This window comes from Coenobita brevimanus, chromosome 64 (genome assembly GCF_032717465.1).
Source record: "Coenobita brevimanus isolate Jiangsu-jjx chromosome 64, ASM3271746v2, whole genome shotgun sequence".
NCBI lineage: Eukaryota > Metazoa > Arthropoda > Malacostraca > Decapoda > Coenobitidae > Coenobita > Coenobita brevimanus.
The window spans coordinates 31,242,025-31,261,820 of record NC_137017.1 but is presented as its reverse complement, the minus strand read 5'-3'; positions in this window follow the sequence as shown (position 1 = coordinate 31,261,820).

Below are 19,796 nucleotides of genomic sequence, written 5' to 3'. Positions count from 1 at the left end.
CTGGCCTACTGTATGGTGCTCAGTCCAGGTATTTAAAGTAGTCGTGACCAGCTGCCACCCAATGAGTGGCTATCAGTAAGCGACAAACCCAAACCACACCTTGCATATGATTTTACATTGGTCACATCCGGATTATCAAATCTATGCCCAGAGTTGGACTGCTACAGGATATTTTAAAAACGTGTGTCCAGAATCGCATCCATCCTTATTTCTAGCTTGTTAACCAAGAGAATTGTCTGTTCACTTCCTAAATACTCGTAATTCTAAAGCAGCAGATGCGTAGTCGTAAAGTAGACAGAATGAATGGCAAACAAAAGGACACTGCCAGACCAGACTTAGGTTGTCATTATTCTAACTGCCTAATCCCGGTCCATCTGATCGAGCAGGCCCATCGACTGCAGGTAAGCAACTGCCATTATGGGGTAGCCCCATAGGTTCCCTACACCGTCGACGTTGTGTCTCCGTCTTAATGTGGCATGTGGTATGCAGTTCCCAGTTATGAGTGTTATACTGAGTTAGCCTGTTCTACATCCCAAATCTAAACTAACAGCTAAGGAGGGCTGGGTGATGTCCTATTTGAACCTTGCTAGATGAACTCGATCATCTCTATTTAGGGACACCTCCGACAGGTGGATGTAAGGGGGGCGGGGCTTATAACACTGTGTTGTGATCGAGGTATTGTACTGACCTGCATGTGAAGCAACTATGTACTGTATTTGTTTCTTCACTGTTAATGTGTTAATGTAATGTCTAGAGGTGGCATATTGTTGTAGAGGGTATGATAAAGTTTGTGTGGTGATTGTTTTGTGCCTAAGTGCAATGTGTGTTTCTGTCAAGTAATGACAGATGCTGAGCACAGGCTGCTGTACAGAAATGTGTGCCTCTCATATCAAGATGGTCTCTGACAGGAGGACTTTAGTTTCAGAGTGTATGTGGGCTGTGGGAGTGTTTTTGGTGCAGCCACAAATGATGCGTAGGGTGCTGTTCTGTATGGTTTACAAAGTGTTGAAGTAGGTATAAGAGAGGATAGAAGCCCATGCCGGGAAGGCATAGGACATCACTGATCCAATATATTCTTTGTAGAGTAAGGAGAGGATTTCCTTTTCTTGCCCAAACTCTGGCCGTGTCGTTGCCATGAATGTACTGAGTTTACAGGAGCACCGTCTCTTGGTGTCTTGTACATGGTCGCTAAAATTGAGTCGGGTGTTGTATGTCACTCCAAGGATCTTAGTGGAGGGTGTGTTTGGCACAGGTACATTGGTAAGTGTGATGTGGGGGAGTACCTGGCATCATGTTAAACACTGGTGATTAGTGTGGTGGTGGAAATGCCTGGGGCGATAGTCAGCTTGGTGTCCTCGATCCAAGTCTGCAGTGTTGAGATAGTTTTATTGTAGGTTGCATCTGAAGTGTGGTGTGTGGTTGTTACGGTGATGTCATATGAGGCTATGTTTGTGGGTGGCTGGGCCGTGAGAATGTCATGCATGTATGGGTCGAAGAGTCTGGGTAAGAGAACGGATCATATGTTTGGAAAGGCCAAATATGTGCTTAACCGAAAGCAAAGACGAGAGCGATGTCAGAAAACGGTAAGGCAAAAAAGAAAAAAATAAATAACTAAAGACGGGTAGAGAAAGTAGAAAAAAAAAAAAAAACCAGGCAAGAAGAACGAGAAAAAATGATAAAGAAAAACCGAAAGGAAAACAAAGACGGAGAGAGAGAGAGAGAGAGAGAGAGAGAGAGAGAGAGAGAGAGAGAGAGAGATGTGGGCGGATTAGAGAGGCAGATACACGAGCAATCATCAGTCCATCTCTACAGCTCACAAAAAAAATCTTAATTAATATACAGCAGGGCAGAGCTATGTTACCTGACACTTCACACACACACACACACACACACACACACACACACACACACACACACACACACACACACACTCAGTTATTCATAATACATGCACAAAACAAGCATATTCATAGATGCGTTCTTAACATTAATCGCACTTCCACATTTACTGTACAATTTTTCTATGAAACTCTGTCTACCTATTTACCTACCTATCTATCTATCTAAATCTATTAGTGCATCTATCTATGTATCTATCTCCTCATTAGTTTGTAGACAATGATGATTCGTACACATCTTCATTTGTACATTACATAAGGTTTTTGTATTTATGATGCTTATGATGAACTTTACAGAGGTACATGTCCCGCAATGTACCTGAACACAAACATACATGCAAACATAGTACACCACCACCACCACCACCACAATCATCATCATCATCATCATCAGCAGCAGCAGCACCGTAATCCTGTATATCCTTATCCTAATGGAATCCAAAAGCAGGAAACTGGATACCACTTGTAGGTCAACTATTACCACTAATCTTAGAGGAAAAATGTGCTTCGCTTTCTTTCAGTGATAATCATGACCTCTTCTATACGTTAACATATTATAAAAAATGTTTGCTACTCTAAACCACTTTATTTAGCTCTGGAATGATGATAAAAAGTGGAAGGATTAATGAAGCCTACAGGTAACTCCTCTAGATTGAAATACCACCTTTAGGTAATAAAACTGTCTGGTAGGAGTAAAAATAAAATACAACAGACATCATCTGGTTAATGGGTCTGGCCTTTGAAGTACAGTATAAGCTGATTTGTAATACCTAGGGGAATCTAAAGAAATAATGAAATCTCTACATTCGAGGTAACTGGACTCGAGCGATGTTTCTCATTACGTGTCTCCGTATCTGACAATTCTGACTCACTAAACGATAAGTAGAGAGAATTTTAATGCTAATACTCTCGTGGACGTGGCAACTGTAGTATTGTATTCCAGCTAATGGCAGACGCTTATTCAAAAGGAAGTGAGCCAAGGGAGACTGAGTATTAAATGCTACTACAGTACAGTTAACTTCCGCTTGATGTCGAAAACTTTAGTCTTTTATTTCCGCTAACACAAGACGATTTTATTGAACTACGAGTGAATATTTAAAAAAAAACACACACACATACCGAACATTGTAATATTTCACACGTCTTCGTCTCATGTTTCAGATCATAAACGAAGTGGGAGTCTCAATTATTTTTTTTACAACTTGATATCTTGAAACTGATATTAACTCTTCCAGACTCACTCCTGCCTAATAATACCGTACAATGTTAGCTGGAATAAAATACTAGAGCTGGTCAGGCAATGAGAGAGTTTATGGAGCGAGTATTAACAAGATCTTATGAATCAAACTAAACAGGATAAAATCGTCTGAGAGGGATATTACATATCTACATACACATTCTTACACATACATACGCACTCTTACATACACATCTACATGCGCACTCTTACACACACATCTTCATACGCACCCTTACCTACACATCTACATACGCACTCTTACACACGCATCTACACACGCACTCCACACACAGCTACATACACACCCTTACATACACATCTTCATGCGCATTATTACATACACATTTACATACGCACTCTTACATACACATCTTCAAACGCACCCTTACATACACATCTACATACGCATTCTTACACACACAACGACATAAGCACTCTTACTGTACATACACATCTGCAAACACACTCTTACACACACATCTACATACACACTCTTACACACACGCTCACACAGAACACAAACGCATACATAAAACTGAAGCCAGACACAGCCGTGCACACTAAAACACAACCATTCACTTAGGAACGGATACATGGAAAAGTGGAATGAAAATTGTATGGAAGGCTGGACTGACATGGATGGCGAGCGAAATGGATGCAAACTGAAGGAATGCACAGGAATAGAGAGGTGAATGAATGAACAGAAGGGCAAATGGATAGCTGGACGGCTTTGTGGATGGATGGCCTAATAGATGGACGTAGGGATGAATGAAGCGAGTTGCACAGATGCAGAGAAAACGAATGCATGAGTATATGAATGTATAGAAGATGGATGAATGAATTAACTGATGAAAGGCATAGGTGAATGGAATAAGAGACAATATGAACACACGGATGGATAGTGGATACATAAATTAATAGATTCTGGATGGATGGATGAAGAGAGAGAATTTATGAATCGATGAAGAGAGAGAACTGATGGATGTACATTATAGCTGTAGTGGAAGAACAGATAAATAAATAGATGGATGGATTCACTCATGTAGGAAGAAAACAGATAGATTTATGGATGGATAGTCTGAGACAAATATAAACAGGTTAACATATGGATGGGTAGACGGACTGATGACGGGATAGACGGACTGATGACTGATGGATGGACAGATGGACTGATGACTGATGGATGGATAGATGGACTGATGGATGGATAGACGGACTGATGATTGATGGATGAATAACATACATGAATGGGCATAAGGATGTATGGTAGACAGATGAACAAACGGATGAACAAATCGATAAACACAAAGGCAGACACAGCAGAGGAACGTGAAATAATTAGAAATACAAGTAATATGTTTACAGATAAGAAACAGAGGGCATGAACAATATAACACCTGATAAAATAACTGATAACTCTGAAAATGGTGACGATGGCCAGGTAGAGGTGAAGGACGAACGTTGACCTATGTCGTCCGAGCAAAGGTGAACGAAACAGAAACGAAAAGGTCATCATATTCAGTGGGCATAAATTCAGGTCTGTACACATGTGGAATGCCATATAACGCCCGGAATGTAGAGGAATGAGGATGGAAATGGTGGTATGTGAAATTTGTGGAAATATGCAGCCCATTAACTGAAAGCAATAACGACAAAAAAATAGATAACTAAATACGATAAAACATAGACAGAAAAAATGAAATATAGGTAACGTATACGGAAGGTAATATTATAAGAATGACAGTATTTGGCGAAATGCAATTTCATTTGATACGTACAAAGGAATGCTAAACCAAAAAAAGACGGAGGGGATCCATGTGTGATTAATTTCTGTACGACTGCAGTGCTGAAGAGGAACGCTTTCACATGGTGGCACCGATATGGCAGGGAAGTGGAGCTGTCCGGTTATGCAAACGTCCCTCAGTTTAGCCAAATTCACTGAAAGAGGATGGCGAACTGAGGAAAAGACAACTTTCAGCCTGCAGTCCACCGGGTTCACGTTCAAACGAGCCTCCTCCTCCTCCTCCTCCCTTCTCCTCCTAGTACGTGGTTCTTTTTTTTTTTTTTTTTTTTTTATCCTCACATAATAAAAAAAAAAAGTTTACTGGGGGGAGACAGCAATATATCCTCACATAATAAAATAAAAAAAAAGTTTACTGGGGGGAGACAGCAATATCAGCCCGACCTGGATCCTCTTTAGATACGTATAGGGAGGGTACATATGCGTTTATATACAGCGAGATAGTGGGGAGAAGAAGATAGGGGGGGACTGATAAAGGAGGAAAGGAGGGGAGAGGGGGTAACGCAGGCTAGATGCAGGAATATAAGTTCTTCGTAAAAAAAACAAAAGGTTAGGGTATAGCCTTCACTGACCCCTTCATTACGAGGTGACTTCCTAACTTGTATAAAAATTTGACAAGATTATAAAATTTAAAATGGGTCATGTGCAAAGGGTTATGTCTTGTGCTTTCTTGTCTTATTAATTCCCTATAATATTGCCTTAACTCCTTCATTACGAGAGGTCCTTAAATATCTAAATTACATCGCCTGGGAAGATTGAAATAATGATGCAGTCATACTAAGGATGCTGAGTTACGGATGCAGTTCTCCCCTCTTCCCTGCAATAGATCCTTCGTGATAAGCAAAATAGTCAAATGAAGGAAAGAATGAAACAGCTACAAAAGAACTAGATAAATGAGAACAAAGCCTTAACATAGGGCTTCGCTGAGGTCAACGGATTGGAATACCTTGTTTCCGAAATTCATTAGCGAGTGACTGACTGACAAGGCCGCTTCTAGAGATGATTCCACATCTAGAATAGTCAACATAGGAAACGGTTATACTTCCTCTGTGTCCTGTCATCTTTTTTTGGTTCCCTGATTGCGTGTTTTGTCTCAGATTCGTTGGTTTTGTGTGTGTGTGTGTGTGTGTGTGTGTGTGTGTGTGTGTGTGTGTGTGTGTGTGTGTGTGTGTGTGTGTGTGTGTGTGTGTGTGTGTGTGTGTGTGAGAGAGAGAGAGAGAGAGAGAGAGAGAGAGAGAACCAAAAAGCGAGTATTGAAGCCAAAGCCATTACCTTCATCCTGCTGTAGCACAGAGGGGGTTAGGGTAATCGGATTGGCCTGTGTGTCTGTCTGTCGGTCTCTCTCTGTTATCAAATATATTACTGGGTTACTTGTTATTTTAAAACCTCAACTACATATATCTCCTTTCCTTACCTTTAAAAAATCTATGTTAAGGCAGTGGAAAGATAAATACGATTCTCTCCTTGCGTTTATGAACAATTTTTTCCGTGTAATTCTTCTGCAATTTAACGATTATATTTAGTTTAGAAGAGACCATTCACAGTGGGGATAGTTTTCTGCAATCGTTTCTTACTCCTTCGCTGCTAGAGCTCTGCCTAAATTAAAATCGTTTAGAGGTGGCAGAAATATAAGAAATAAAGGTGCTATCGTAATGCACTCGTCAGCGCTGCGTGGGGCTGTGAGACTCCCAGTGGTGCGCCATGGAAGTACACTACCATCATCATCATCATCACCATACCACCATCATCATCACACATCTTCGTCACCATCGTATCGTCAGCATCATCCATGTCATTATCCATATCACAATCATTACCATCATCATCTCACTATCACCATCACCGTCATCAACAGCACCATCACCGTCAACACTACCATCATCACCATCACCATCATCATCGTCATCATATTCAACATCACAATTTTAACCCTACTTTCCACTTTCATTAACTGTGTGGGTTGGATCCAGAAGCGAGAACAGAAAAACAAGCGAAAGTGAATCATATCTCAACTCACTCATCATTCAAGTCTTCGAAATTTTTGGCTATGTATAAAGGTTATAATTTGTTGGCTACGAAGCTGCATAAAATTGAAGTTAAATGTATGGAAACTGCTACTACGATCGATGTATTATTTGCGCCATACAACAATACAGTCGCAGCCACTACCACAACTAATACAACATAACTACTCATACACCATCACCAACACCACCACTACAACACCATACAGCCATCACCACCATCACATCCATTAAGACGAAGAATTATCCACTTCAGCACAAGGACGTCACAACCACTTTATTCTTGTTTCAACCAGACGAATTTCTTCAACCTAAGAAAGCATCCTGGCAGTAACGGAGTTAGTAGACGCCCATGAACCAGATATAATCGTTTGGTGATAGGATGATGTGTAAGATACGTCCTCCACTGAAAGGGTTAATGTCAGCAGCAATATATTTTCACCTTCCACACTGCAACTTTCACTGAACAGTAACCAAATAACTATTAACTCTTAACTCACTAGAGCCACTGCCATGTAAATTATAGATCCCATGCACACACAAATCTCTCTCTCTCTCTCTCTCACACATTCCCAAGGACATACTACACACACGGTACATCTACTTCAGCAGAGCATTCGTTGACACACACGCAACACTTAGTCCACACACACATACATACACACACAAGCAAACACCCAAACAAGCACGCAGGTACGAAGGTAAAAAAAACACACCAGGTCTGATCTCACCACGCAAGCAGACAAACATGGTCAACTCACGCCTATAGAAAAACACACACACACACACACACACACACACACACACACACACACACACACACACACACACACACGTAAAGTTAACTCACCTGCATATATTAATCACACTGTCTCACCTCAGCCCACAGACAAAATCACACAAGGTCGAGTCTTAGCACACAACAACAAAAACAAGCATGGTTAGGTCCCCAAGCAAACAGGCCAAGCAAGGTCAACTCACCACCATAAGCAACGACACAAGGTCAACTTACACACACACACACACACACACACACACACACACACACACACACACCATGTCGCCCCATATAAAGAAAAATACAGTATCAATTCGCTCAACACACAAGCAGAAAACATGCAGGATGAACTCCAATGACAAAAAAGACATACAACACTCCCTCCCCCCATACGCAAACAGAAACACTCATGGTCACCTTCCCCATGCATAAATACAAACACACAAGTTTAGGTCTTTCACAAGTAATCAAAAACACCAATGTACCTCCACCACTTAAAAACAAAAACAGAGAACAGCAACTTTCACATAAACAAAACATACAAGAGAACAATAACACAAAATCAACTTCCGTAACTAAAAACAAACACAGATCATCTCTCCCTCATATAAAGAACAATGCACAAGATCAACTCCATAACAAAGCCAGAAAACGCGAACTGACTTCACTCGAGACCCCAAATACATATGATCAAATTACCCAAACAGACACACATATCGTCATGGCCACTCATAAGCAAATATATATAAAATTAACTCACTCCACTCACAAATAAAACCGCATGTCAACTTAGCCTTCACAAAATAAAAAGCGTAAAGGGTCAACTTACCTCACAAACAAAAACACAAATGTACAATTCACTCATACGAAAACAAGTACACAAGGCCATCACACACAAACAATTACACAAAATAAACTCACCACACACACACACACACACACACACTCTCTCTCTCTCTCTCTCGCACACACACACACACACACACACACACACACACACACACACACACACACACACACACACACACACACACTCACTCACTCACTCACTCACTCACTCACTCACTCTCTCTCTGTATCAAGGTTAGTTCCCTACACGCAAAAACACACAAGGTCAACTCACCCAACAATTACCAGACCGTACTCACACACACACACACAACAATAAAACAATAGAGGAGACGGCTAGCACCTCTCTCTCTCTCTCTCTCTCTCTCTCTCTCTCTCTCTCTCTCTCTCTCTCTCTCTCTCAAGGTTAGTTCCCTACACACAAAAACACACAAGGTCAACTCATCCAGCAGTTACCCGACCGTACACACTCACACACACACACACACACACACACACACACACACACACACACACACACACACACACACACACACACACAACAATAAAACAATAGAGGGGACGGCCAGCATCTCTCTCTCTCTCTCTCTCTCTCTCTCTCTCTCTCTCTCTCTCTCTCTCTCCCGGTATCGCTAGAGGGCCATATTTCTCACAAACGACGCGGCAATATTCCGGGATCACTTGTTTAATACACTGTAGAAGATGTATCACCCCCCACCGCTACGCACTGCTCTGTCCTGAAGTATTTCGCCCCCAACACCACGATATATGTATGCTAATGTGTGAGTGGAGCGCATACCCCCAATATCCCCCCTACTCTCTTATCCCCTTGTATGCCCCCACTTCACTTCCAAACACACATACACACACACACACACACACACACACACACACACACACACACACACACACACTTTCACTCTTCCTCCACCCTCTCCGGGTTCCTCTCTATTGTTGGCTGCGTTTCTCTCTCTCTCTCTCTCTCTCTCTCTCTCTCTCTCTCAACTTCGTCCCTTTTTTTTCTCTCTCACTCTCCCATCAATCCCCTCCCTTTCCTTCTCTTCCTTTTTTCCCCTGCATCCCCTACCTCCCTGTTCTCCCTGCTCCATTTCTGCCCCATGTACCCCATTCCATTTCTCTCTCTCCCTAACTCCCACCCAGACCTCTCCTTTTCATTTTTTCCCTGTTTTTCATCTACCCTACCCCTTTCATCTCTCTCTCTCTCTCTCTCTCTCTCTCTCTCTCTCTCTCTCTCTCTCTCTCTCATCTATCTCCTCCCTTTGTCTCCCCCGTCTCCTCCCCACTCTCTCCCACAATCATCCATCCCTTTCTTCTCATCCTGCCTCCCTTCCCCTCTCCCTGCTTCTCCCCTCCACTCTCCTTCGCCCTGCCCCTGTCTCCCTCACCATACCTCATACATCTTCCTCACTCTCTTCCAACCCCTCCCCCTCCAACATCATTTCTCCTGTCTCCCTAACATTCATTCCCTCACTCCATTACCTTGCCTCTTCCCTTCACTCACCCTCATACTCATTTTCACACTTCCTCCCTCATCTTCCCTCCACTAGTCCTCACACGCACCCCTTCCCTCTCTTTTTCCCTCCCTCCACACTCATCCCCTCCATTAGCCTATCTCCCTCTCCCCTCCAGTCTTCCTTACACTTATCCCCTCTCTCTCCCTACCTCCGTTTCTCCTTCAATCTCCTTCGCACTCATAACCTCCCTCTCCCACTCCCTCATCCTCCCTCCACACTCATCCCCTCCCTCTTCTTCACCCTCATTTCACTCTCCCTTACACTCATATCCCCCCTCTCTCCCTCGTTGCCAATTTCCCTCACACTTATCCCCTTCCTCGTCCTCGCCTTCCCTCCACTCTCGCTCCTACTCATCCCCTTCCTTTCCCTCTTCCTGCCTTTGTCTCCCCTAACTCTCCACAGACAGCTGGAAATAGAACACTGCTGGCTATTTCTGCCACCCCTATCCAGCTGGCGAGGGAATTACACCAGCCACGTTCTCAGAAAATCAAAAAAGTTAAAACCCTCCGATTAGAAAACATACTCATGGCGAGGAGGTTAATGGTTATCTCCAACCCCTCTAGCCTCTTCCAAGTCGAATAAAATCGTCTTGGGATAAATAACGAGCAAAATGACAGAGACAAAATCACAGTGAACTAGCTAAAATGATATCAAGAGAAACTTTCATCTCTGCTGCAACATAGGAAGGATATTCAGTTGCACAGTGTTTTTTTTCCAGCCAGACGGGAGAGGCATATGATAGCGGCTAATGGCATCACGTTTCGAAAGGGTGGGTTTTGAGTGACTGGGATGAATCGACCGAGATACGTAACGAAGTCCAGCACTGCGGCCTCAAACAATAGAAGCAGCACCGGCGAACAAAGGCAACACACATATATACACACACATGAGAGCGTGTCTAGTTAGCACACACACACACACAAACACACACACACACACACACACACACACACGAGCAATTCAAGGCCTCTGTGGATGAGATTGAAATATAACAACCAGCCTTGTGGGAGATATAAACGAGGGGGAGGGTAAGGTGAAAAAGTGTGTGTGTGTGTGTGTGTGTGTGTGTGTGTGTGTGTGTGTGTGTGTGTGTGTGTGTGTGTGTGTGTGTGTGTGTGTGTGTGTGTGTGTGTGTGTGTGTGTGTGTGTGTGTGTGGAGGATGATCAGCATAAGTACTATTTAGCCCTTTATACCCGAGGACGTCTTTGAGATTCTATTCTTGACCCTTCCAGACGATTATATTTTTCTTGGAGGAGATTTTTGGAAGACAAGGGGTAAGATAAAGCCTTCATCTTTCAACTCTAGACGTCCCTCCCAAGCTTGATAGTCTAGAAATAACAAAAATACAGAAAAAAATATATATATATCTTCTCTGGGTGCTCTCTTCCTAGTTTCAGCGCCCTTATCATTACCATTCTCCATCGTGCCCCGCTAAGCAAGGAAGGAATAATTGTGAGAGCCTCGTTTCATGATTGCCTTAGTCCCTTCACTAATTTCATGTACTGTTCTTAGGAAAGGTGAAAAAGAGTGAGGGACATGAGAGGTGACTGAGGGATGGCGGTGAATGAAAGTGACGGACGGAGCGGAGGACGTGAGAGAATGGGTGAAGGTGAGTGGGGAAGGAATAAGTTTGTGCACAGAAGGTAAAATGGTGAGCTTGAGAGAGATAAAGAGAGAGAGAGAGAGAGAGAGAGAGAGAAACGAATAAGAAGGGGAAAGAACGAAATAAAGACAAGGAAGAATGATTAAGATCGACATGTGAAAGGTGAAGAAAAGAAAATGATAATTAGAGGAGAAAAATGAAAAAAAAAAAATTGGAAAAGGGAAGAGAGGGAAATATCTAAAAGGGAATGGGGATGGAAGAGAAAGAACATGAAAGAATGGTAGGAAAATGAAAGATTGAAGTGAAAAATGAGGAAGAAAGAGAAGAATCGAAACGGAAAGGGAAATATAATAATGGAAAATGTGAAAGAAAGAGAACCTAAATAGCAAAGGGATGAGGAGGTGAAATATCGAAACAGAAAAACGAGGCAAGAGGAGACTGACATGAGAAGAAAGGAAAAATATCGAGAGGGAAAAAGAGCAGGAAGGGGAAGCATCAAAATGGGGAAAAAAAAAAAAAAAAAAAAAAAAGGATGAAAGAGAAGAAGGGAAATGGAAAGGAGTAAGAAAAAAAAATAAAGGAAAACAGTAACAGCCAATCCCATACTACTCCGTTCTAGGCGTAGGGCTCCGCGGCTAGGCTAACAGTCCAATACACTTAAGGATAGATGTCCAACTTACTTCCCCTAATGACATTATGTTATCGAAAAACCTCCACTTATTTCTTGGGGATCGAACCTATGCACGGCTGTCACTCCGACCGGGCTGTTTAACCACTAGACTACCATGAAAAAAAAAAAAAAAAAAAAAAAAAAAAAAAGGGAACAGGTATAGAAAAAATGTAATTAAAAAGATAAGAAGTAATAATAATGGTTTAAAATAGAAAATAAGTAAAACAGCAAAGGAAAATGGAGAAAGGACAATAAACTAAAAACGCGGAATCCGTACAGGCGATGCGAAGCTAGCGATATGCCGCTCCCTCACTCCGTTGACCCCATCCCTATCGGCTCCCGTGCCAGTGTGCATCCGTATAAATTGGCCCACTATGGAAGCCCACATTTTAATCATAGTTTTTCATCCGTTACGGGCATTTCTTGATATCACAGGAATTGTCGAGGCTAAATCGGCTGCAGTACCAGTGAGTGGCTGTAAAAAATTTGGCCACTCTTGAAAATTAGGATCTTGATCATAGTTTTTATATGTATTATGTGAGTCTTCTCTGTAGTGACACCTAAAAGGTTCTGTGTTATTTTATTTTCGCCTGGTGGGTGTATTAATTTAACCCCTCCAGCTCGAGATAGCCAGTTATATTTTATTCTCTGCCACGCCAAGATAGATCATGAAGTACAAGAATGACCAACGATACTGAGTAATGATGAATGACTAGACTGTGTGTGTTGATGATAAGCGAAATGTTACATGGGAGACTGTGGCAAGTTGATAGATGAAGGAACTGAATTCTGAAGGGGGGGGGAAAGAAGGATTAGTTGCAAGAAAAAGGCATAAAATGAAGGAACTTTCCCCAGGACTGAAATGGTTATGGGTAAGGTGCTGTATTATCTGCTCTAGGTCATAAACAGATGGAAACCACTTCACTGAGTGGATTATGAAAAGAGCGAAGTGAAAAGTGGAGATCTCTGAAATTCGATAAAGGAAAGACTGTGCTCTCCCTCGAAAGTGAAACAGTCAAGAAATTTTATAACAGCAACATCAGGAGAAAGATAAGCAGCAGAAATACATTTAGTTCCAGACTGCTAAGCTAGCAGTGGCAAATGTCAACACAGATTATAATTCAGGAACATGGAAACAGCGAAAGTTCTTGTGCACATACATGCAACATCCAATTTGACTTTGAAACAAGAACTGAAAAAACAGGAGGATACAGGAAAAAAATATCTGTCAGGAAACTGAGGTAGCTAAGTCTGCTTGAAAAAGGTGAGGCATACTGGGGAGATGGTGTTCTACGCAGTCATAAAGCTGTCGGAATATTGGAAATAAAACTAAGAAATCATATTACGAGACAGTTATTGTAATCTAAATGGTCATTATGAGGAAAAGGGATATTGCTGGGTAAATCTCAAGTTCCCTTCTCTCAGGTATTTTAATGCAAGGCTAAAAGTTGCTATTATCAATGAAATTTTGAAAAACCAAGTTTTATGTATGAGTCAGACGAAAATTGATAAAAGAACGCTGTGGACTATCGTAAGTGCCGGGTAATACTGAACCAATAAAGAAGTTCAGCATGAAGAACACACCGAGGGTAGAGAAAAAATTAAGGTAGAGTGAGAACGAAGGACTGGAGGCATGGAAGAAAGAGGCAGGAATCAAAGACCGATAGACACAAGGGATGGAAAAAGAGGACAAGGATAAAGTAGCAGGAAGTGGTGAAGGGATTAGGTGCTACAGACATAAGGAATGATTTAAAAAAAAAAAAAAAAGGAAGAGAAGAGTAGGGGAGACGAAGAAGAAAAAAACGGAAATGGAGGAAGAGGAGGGGCAATGAAGGGGGAGAAAAAGAGGGAGAATGGACAGGGAGTGACACTGACAGGATGAAGGGAGGGTGACAAAAGGGAGACGTGAAGATAAGAAAGGGTGCACAAATAGAAGAGGGACGCGGAGGAGGGTAGGGTGTAGGGTGTGATGCAGAGCAGACGGAAAAGACATGGGGAAGGGGGAGGCTCAGGATGCAGCGACAGAGAAAAGGCGGGGAGGGGGAGACAGGCAGACGGGGATAAGAGAGGGAAAGTGACGAGAAACAAATGTTGGACGTTGACCGTGTATGGTGATAGAGAAGAAGGGGAATAAAGTGTGGGGAGTGGACGGGAAAGTGATGAGAAACAGTGGCATGGAAGCGGAGAAGCAACAAGACGAGAAGTGGTGAAGTGATGGGTGAAAATGGGAGGACGAACAAAGGTAAAGATGAAACATAAGAAGAGAATGTGTTAAGGGGAAGGATAGTACGATATAGAGCGGGTGGAGGGGAAGAAAAACAGGTGATAAGGACGGGTAGTGGAAAAGACATAGGGGAGAGAAGAGAAGATGGTAGGGAGGAATAACGGGAGAGAGTTAAAAGGAAGAGGAGGAAAGGACGATGGGGGAGAAAGAGGGGAGGATGGGGGAAATAAGAGGGATTGCGTGGGAAAGGAAAGAACTTACGGGAAGAGGAAGAGCAGAGTGGACAGGGAATGGGGAATGGAGAGGGGAAGAAGGGAATAAAGGGATAGAAAAATAAAGTGAACCCAAAAAGGATGATGTTGATGAGGAGGAGAAACAGAAGGAGAAAAAGAAGATGAAAAGGAAGAAAAAAAGGAAAAAAGAAAGGTGATCTGGAGCTGCAAGAGACGGCATAGTAAATAGAGAAGAAGAATGATGGGGAAAGGATGAAGGGGTAGATTGAAGGAAAAAAAATGGCAAAGGAAAAGAGAAGCGAAGGGGGAAGAAAAAGAATGCATTGCAAGAATTGGAGCAAGGGTAGGGGAGAGGAAAGGGGAAAGAAATGGAAATGGAAGGAGAGGAAAAAAATCATGGGAAGGAGAAAAGGAAGGGAAGGAAAGAACAGGGGGAATGAAGAAAGAGGAGAGTAGGAGGACAAAAAGGAATGAAAATAAGGAGGAGGAGTACTGAGGAAGAGGCGAGAAACGATGAAGGAAACGAAAACAGATAAAGAAGGATAGGAAGAAAGAAAGAGAAAGACAGGGAAGAGGAAGTGCAGGGAGAGAGAAAAGGGAGGAGGAGAAGAGGAGTGTGAACAAAAATGAGGATAAAGAGAAGAGGAAGGAAGAATCGGAGGAGGAGGGGGAATGAGAATGATGAAGAAGAGGAGGGAGACACATGAGACCGAAAGATAGAAAAGAAAGAGGAGGATGAAAGAACGACAAGAGGAAGATGAAGGAGGGAGAAAGGAAATGGAAAGATGAGGGAGGAAGAAGGAGACGAAGGAGAGGGAGGAAAAAAGGGGAGCGGAAGGAGGAGGAAATGTGAAGGCGATGGAGGAAGAGGGAAGACGAGGGAGCGTGAGTAAGAACGAGGAGGCAGTAGAACGAAGAGGAAGATTAGTCATGAAGAAAATTGAGAATGAAGAAGGATAAACAGAAAAGGGATAAACAAAAGGAAGGAAGAGAGGAGTGTGAAGAGAAGAGGAGAGAAACAAACAAGAAAAGAGGAAAAAGAAAGTTGAATAAACAAGAGGGAAGAGAAGGAAGAGGAAAAGGAAAAGTGAGAACAGGAAAAGGGAAGAGAGAGAGAGAGAGAGAGAGAGAGAGAGAGAGAGAGAGAGAGAGAGAGAGAGAGAGAGAAGAGAGGAAGAGTGGACGACAAGAGCTGAGGTAGGGGGAGGGAAGAGTGAGGCAGATATGGGGAGGAGGGGGCGGATTACGTATTCATTGGGAACTTGCGGTTTTTTGTTTAATTTCGGCTCGTGATGGCGAAATAAAAAACCGGGAACATCCGGGTCACGTCGACGCCAATACCAAAAATACACACACACACACACACACACACACACACACACACACACACGGGCCAAATAAATACAGGAGAATGAACCAGAAATGTGTGACTGGGAGTGGAAATTGATGAATGTAAAAGCGTGGGTGGTACGTCGCTGGAGTAATAACAGAGGACAACAGATGGCGATTGATGTGATGGGTGAATTTAACACTTTCAGGCTCCTATGACTCACTCTCCGCTGAATAAAATCGTCTGGTAGAGAAGGCACAACAATGAGAGGGTTAATAGAGGCAGAATTTAAAGGGAAAACTGATGAATGAATGAAGTTAATGAATCAGGTGAACTAAGAGATACTGACAGGAAAACCGATGTTGACAGATGTGGAGCTGACTGAATTTTATGGGTGGATAATGGAAGCTAACAGATGATGAACGAAGTCTAGTTGATGAGTGAATGAAATAGCGAAATAAACTTTATAATACTTAACACTATCATTCCCCGACCCCAATACACTGCACATTCTGGCTGAGTAGCAGGTTCACAGAAGTTATGATTTGATCTGTTTCACCTGACGATGATTCACCAACAGATCTCTTCCTTATCTTCTCCCTCGTGATCCCTACAGCATCTAGTTTCAATTTTCAGCGTTCTGACATCGCTTCTATTCAGTAAGGAGTCTAAGGACCTCTAAGCCACGTCACTAATAACAGTCTGCATTGCCAAATGCCTCTGGGAAGTGAATGGACGATGAATAATGACAATGAAAGTAAATCAGATGAATCAGATCCAACACAATTAAATGGGCAACGAGTGAAGGAATGTATTATCCCCCGCAGGCCTAGAACCGTATTTTTATCCAACTCTTGCTGTTATCACATGATATTAGTCACATACGGGGTGATGTCGAGCCTTCTTTGGTGCCACTGTTAACTGGTGGAGAAATACAAATGAAACGTCCATCTGGCAGCCAAACCTCTTCCCGGCGCCTCGCTGTAGTGGGGCACCGTCTAACTCAAGGGAACATCGGTTCACTGCACCAGACGGCTCTGCAGTGGCGACTGCTTTCCAGTGGTCGAGGGGCCTGCTCGCCCAGACAGATCAGTGTTACTTAACAGAAACAACAATAACCAGACGATATTATCCAATTTACAAGAGCACCTCTGTTGTGGACAGACTACCTGAGCAATATCTAACCACGACTGTTTGAAAAAACTGTAAGTTTACTTAATTTGTCCGGAAATAGCAAGATTATAATATGACGTCGTCGAGCTGAAGGAGTTAAAAAGATAAATGAGGTAAAAATCAAAACATTATCAAAGAAGCGGAGCACATGTCCTCATCACTACCAATAAGATATATATATATATATATATATATATATATATATATATATATATATATATATATATATATATATATATATATATATAATTATATATATAATTATATATATAATTATATGTATAATTATATATATATATATATATATATATATAATTATATGTATATATATATATATATATATATATATATATATATATATATATATATATATATATACAGTATACAGAGAGATAGAGAGAGAGAGAGAGATGAAATGTAACTTCAATGTGAACTGCACACGCACACACACACACACACACACACACACACACACACACACACACACACACACACACACAGAATAAAGCAACAGAATGGAACTAATAATCAAGGTGAAATTGTATATATATACTGTATATATATATATATATATATATATTTATATATATATATATATATATATATATATATATATATATATATATACAGAGAGAGAGAGAGAGAGAGAGAGAGAGAGAGAGAGAGAGAGAGAGAGAGAGAGAGAGAGAGAGAGAGAGAGAGATGAAATGTAACTTCAATGTGAACAAAACAGGCACACACACACACACACACACACACACACACACACACACACACACACACACACACACACACACACAGAATAAAGCAACAGAATGGAACTAATAATGAAGGTGAAATTATATATATATATATATATATATATATATATATATATATATATATATATACAACACAAACCAATATAAATATGAACCCTTGATGAAATTTCTCCAGAGCTTACTGCAAATAATCCAGGGCTCCAGAGGGGTGAGATAAAAGAACAAAAATAGAAAAAAATAGCTGAATATGGAAAAAAATCGTCGAAGCACAAACCATGAACAATAAACGCCTCCCTGATGTAAAAAAAAAAAAAAAAAGTGGAAAAAATCTATATACACAAATGAATAAAACGCCAGCGTGGAAAATAACTGAAAAATGTCTGATGGAGCGGCAACACACGCTCTGTCAAGGTAAAAAAAAAATGACAAAAAAAAATGGGACTGAGAGAAATAATCGTTTGACGTGGGTAACAATTAACTGGTGAGTGAAGGATGGTGATGGGGATTTTGTGGGGAGAGGGGAGGGGGAGATATTGTGGGGGAAAGGGGCTGGGGGTAATAAATGGATAGGAAATGGGGGAGGAAGGGTGATGAATTAGAAGGGGTTGGGAGAAGGGATAGAAAGGATGGGGTAAGCAATGGGAATGAGGGAAACAGGATGAATAAGATGGGGATGAGCTAAGTATTGGGGAAGGGATTAGGGATTGAGGGGGTGCAGAAGGAAGACTTAGGATTGGATGGGAGAAGTACTGGGAAGGGATGATGTGAGATAAGAAATGAGAGATGGGGGAAGGGATAGGGGAAAAGGTTAGGAAAGGGATGAGGAAGGAGGTATAGATGTGAAAGGATGGAGGAAATGAGGAAAGGATGGAGGAAGTGGAAAGAGATGTGGCATGGGGAAGGGATGATGAAGGATACAGAGCAGAGGTGTTATCAAAATGGATCTGGAATGGGGTAAAGGCATCCAGATCATTGATAAAAAAAAGTGGCTGGAAAAATGAGGGTCCATGAGGCTTGAAATGGGAGAGGATTGTTAATGGAACTAACGGGGGAAGCGACTGGGTTGGGGCTGAGAGGAGAAGGTGCTAATGTAATGGGATCCGTAATGATGTATATGGGCATGGACTAGTGAAAATAAAACTTGGACAAAAGATGTTAATGGTGCTTATAAAAGAATAGGGATAATAAGGGAATGTAGAGGCAGCTGATTATGAGTTGATTATGAGATATTTCGAAAAGAGTGGAGAACAGTAAAGAGTATTTGTTAATGGGAAAGAGGCGGTCGAAAATGAGGCAGGAAAGATGGTGATTAGACTGTCAGATGTAGAGGACTGTTAATGAAGGTAAAAGTGGTTGTTAATGGGCTAACGAGTATAGGTAAAACTTTAATTGGACTGAAATGAGATAAAGAATTTGGGGAAAATAATCTGGCAAAAATAGGGATGATGGAGAGACATGGGAAGAGAAGTTTTTTTTTTTTTTTTTTTAATACATGAAGATGCTGTACGAAAATGTATTCAATCCAAGAAAGGCCTCTCATAAAGTATGGGTTAATGGTGGGGAAAGTGACTGATAAAGGAAATCAAGTGACTAAATGATGCTTTAATGCGTAAGGGGGACTATGGGAGAAGAGTACTGGGAGAGGATTATTGGGGAGAGAACTAAAGGGGAGAGGA